At 53.2% G+C, this 4,323-nt stretch overlaps 1 non-coding gene across 1 annotated transcript; it reads left to right on the plus strand.

Annotated features, from left to right (window-relative positions):
- Positions 1-2,197: 2,197 nt before the first annotated feature.
- Positions 2,198-2,269, plus strand: TRNAR-UCU. The gene has a single exon. It is a non-coding gene; the product is annotated as a tRNA-Arg (tRNA).
- The last annotated feature ends 2,054 nt before the right edge of the window (positions 2,270-4,323 follow it).

Here is a 4,323-nt window from a genome sequence, read left to right on the forward strand (position 1 = left end):
GTCTCCTCCCACTACCGAGTTCCCTTATGTCACCAGTGACCGATGACATCAATATGCTATTGGATTCCGTCATTGGTCAACAAAGGGCAACACTGGCTGTTGATCCCAATGTTGAAACTCGTAGTAACCCGTCTTCACCTACGGAAATTATTCCAGCTAGTGAAGAAGCGAAGGGCAACCAAGGAGGACCGCCATTAAACCGGATCTTGACTTTTCATAGCACTTTTGGCCGGGTGACTTCCTGGTACCAACCTCTGCCCCATTTAATTGGCTGGGCAAATATGACGTCCAATATCCAAGAGTTGCCAAGAGTGGAAATGTAGACATCAAGCTTTAAGGTTAATCAAAAATATCACATTCTAAAGGGAAAGGTAGAACAAGGGGGAGGGGAGTATGGAAGAGGGAGAGAGGGAGGAAGGGGGAGGGGAGGTTGGAGAAAGAAGGGGGGTGAGGGTTTGGGGGAACCCCCACACCCCTTCCTTATCTCCAACCTCCCCTCCTCCTTATCTCCCTCTCTCCCTCTTCCATACTCCTCCTCCCCCTTGTTCTACCTTTCCCTTTAGAATGTGACATTTTTGATTAACCTTAAAGCTTAATGTCTACATTTCCACTCTTGGCAACTCTTGGATATGAGGCGGCTTTCGGAGGACTCGGTTCCCCCCGGGCCTAGCAGGCCGTTTACCACCAACATCTCAGTCACTTTTTTACAGGTGATTATGTTTCATCAATGTATTGTCGATCGACATCAAATTTTCGAGGCGTGTGTTGGACCGGCGAGGAGAGGAGGTTGGAGGCCGGTATGTTTTTAAGGTGTGTGTTGGACCGCCGAGGAGAGGAGGTTGGAGGCCGGTATCTTTTTAAGGTGTGTGTTGGACCGGCGAGGAGAGGAGGTTGGAGGCCGGTATGTTTTTAAGGTGTGTGTTGGACCGACGAGGAGAGGAGGTTGGAGGCCGGTATGTTTTTAAGGTGTGTGTTGGACCGGCGAGGAGAGGAGGTTGGAGGCCGGTATCTTTTTAAGGTGTGTGTTGGACCGGCGAGGAGAGGAGGTTGGAGGCCGGTATCTTTTTAAGGTGCGTGTTGGACCGGCGAGGAGGTTGGAGGCCGGTATCTTTTTAAGGTGTGTGTTGGACCGGCGAGGAGAGGAGGTTGGAGGCCGGTATGTTTTTAAGGTGTGGTTTGGACCGGCGAGGAGAGGAGGTTGGAGGCCGGTATCTTTTTAAGGTGTGTGTTGGACCGGCGAGGAGAGGAGGTTGGAGGCCGGTATGTTTTTAAGGTGTGTGTTGGACCGGCGAGGAGAGGAGGTTGGAGGCCGGTATCTTTTTAAGGTGCGTGTTGGACCGGCGAGGAGGTTGGAGGCCGGTATCTTTTTAAGGTGTGTGTTGGACCGGCGAGGAGAGGAGGTTGGAGGCCGGTATGTTTTTAAGGTGTGGTTTGGACCGGCTATGGGGAGGTTGGAGGCCGGTATGGGAGGAGTCTTTCCAGCTTTCTTTGCTGGAGAAATGAGAACTCTTCCCACCAGTGAGGTCCTTCATGGAGAAGTCCCAGGCCTCACTCACACGGGGTGTATGAATCTGTACCCTGTATGGGGGCTGCAATTACCCCAAAGAGGACATCCATGTGGGCGCAGTTGCGCGGGCGCACCCTGGGTGCGTTCGGGGCCGTGCACCGGCACCCACACAGATGTCACATTGGGAACAGCCGCTGCACCCCAGATGACAGCAATGGGACTGCCTACATGGGATGCTGGGAACACCTGTGCATCCCCATTGCGGTACACGCGGCCCTCCCATGGGGTACGGATTATTACCCCCCCTGTGAATGAGGCCTAAGTGTGAATAGAATCTTTACCCCCATTGTGTTGGTAATTTGGGGACCTCTGTACCCCTCTTTATTGTTATTTGGGGTGTTTTATTATAGGAGTGTTATAGATTGTAGATTAGGAGAAGTTTGGATTTCTTCTGGAGGAGTTTTGAGTGGATATAACTGATGTACCCCGCTCAGCGGGGGCGGGCCTTCCAGAACAGAGGCCGCATATGGGCAGCACAGAGGCTTAGTGGTGAGCCTTGCAGCACTGGGGTCCTTGGTTCACATCCTGACCAGGACACTATCTGCATGGAGTTTGCATGTTCTCCCTGTGCTTGCGTGGATTTCCTCCGGGTTCTCCGGTTTCCTCCCACACTAAAGACATGCTACCTTTGCGTTGGTGGTGCAGTGGTTAGCACAGCTGCTTTCTAAGCAGAAGACCCGGGTTCGATTCCCGGCCAACGCCATCTCCAATACTTGGAGTCCTCAGAGAGAAAAGCGCTATACAAGGTCAGTGCTGAGTATAGATTAGCGGTAATGTTACACCCATACCCCCCCAGCAGGAATATTACACCCATACCCCCCCCCCAGCAGGAATATTACACCCATACCCCCCCCCAGCAGGAATATTACACCCATACTCCCCCCAGCAGGAATATTACACCCATACTCCCCCCCCAGCAGGAATATTACACCCATACTCCCCCCCCCCAGCAGGAATATCACACCCATAACCCCCCCCAGCAGGAATATTACACCCATACTCCCCCCAGCAGGAATATTACACCCATACTCCCCCCCCCCAGCAGGAATATCACACCCATAACCCCCCCCAGCAGGAATATTACACCCATACCCCCCCCCAGCAGGAATATTACACCCATACTCCTCCCCCCCCCCCAGCAGGAATATCACACCCATAACCCCCCCCAGCAGGAATATTACACCCATACCCCCCCCCAGCAGGAATATTACACCCATACTCCCCCCCCCCCAGCAGGAATATCACACCCATAACCCCCCCAGCAGGAATATTCAACCCATACTCCCCCCCCCCCAGCAGGAATATTACACCATACTCCCCCCAGCAGGAATATTACAACCCATACCCCCCCCAGCAGGAATATTACACCCATACTCCCCCCCAGCAGGAATATTACACCCATACTCCCCCCAGCAGGAATATTACACCCATACTCCCCCCAGCAGGAATATTACACCCATACTCCCCCCCCGCAGGAATATTACACCCATACTCCCCCCAGCAGGAATATTACACCCATACCCCCCCCAGCAGGAATATTACACCCATACTCCCCCCCAGCAGGAATATTCCACCCATACTCCCCCCAGCAGGAATATTACACCCATACTCCCCCCCAGCAGGAATATTACACCCATACTCCCCCCAGCAGGAATATTACACCCATACCCCCCCCAGCAGGAATATTACACCCATACTCCCCCCAGCAGGAATATTACACCCATACCCCCCCCAGCAGGAATATTACACCCATACTCCCCCCAGCAGGAATATTCCACCCATACTCCCCCCCAGCAGGAATATTACACCCATACTCCCCCCAGCAGGAATATTACACCCATACTCCCCCCAGCAGGAATATTACACCCATACTCCCCCCAGCAGGAATATTACACCCATACCCCCCCCCAGCAGGAATATTACACCCATACTCACCCCAGCAGGAATATTACACCCATACTCCCCCCCCAGCAGGAATATTACACCCATACTCCCCCCAGCAGGAATATTACACCCATACTCCCCCCCAGCAGGAATATTACACCCATACCCCCCCCAGCAGGAATATTACACCCATACTCCCCCCAGCAGGAATATTACACCCATACTCCCCCCAGCAGGAATATTACACCCATACTCCCCCCAGCAGGAATATTACACCCATACTCCCCCCAGCAGGAATATTACACCCATACTCCCCCCCCCAGCAGGAATATTACACCCATACTCCCCCCCCAGCAGGAATATTACACCCATACTCCCCCCAGCAGGAATATTACACCCATACCCCCCCAGCAGGAATATTACACCCATACTCCCCCCAGCAGGAATATTACACCCATACCCCCCCCCCAGCAGGAATATTACACCCATACTCCCCCAGCAGGAATATTACACCCATACTCCCCCCCAGCAGGAATATTACACCCATACCCCCCCCCAGCAGGAATATTACACCCATACTCTCCCCCAGCAGGAATATTACACCCATACTCCCCCCCAGCAGGAATATTACACCCATACTCCCCCCAGCAGGAATATTACACCCATACTCCCCCCCCAGCAGGAATATTACACCCATACCCCCCCCCCAGCAGGAATATTACACCCATACTCCCCCCAGCAGGAATATTACACCCATACTCCCCCCCAGCAGGAATATTACACCCATACTCCCCCCCAGCAGGAATATTACACCCATACCCCCCCCAGCAGGAATATTACACCCATACTCCCCCCCAGCAGGAATATTACAC

Source organism: Rana temporaria, chromosome 8, assembly GCF_905171775.1.
Source record: "Rana temporaria chromosome 8, aRanTem1.1, whole genome shotgun sequence".
NCBI lineage: Eukaryota > Metazoa > Chordata > Amphibia > Anura > Ranidae > Rana > Rana temporaria.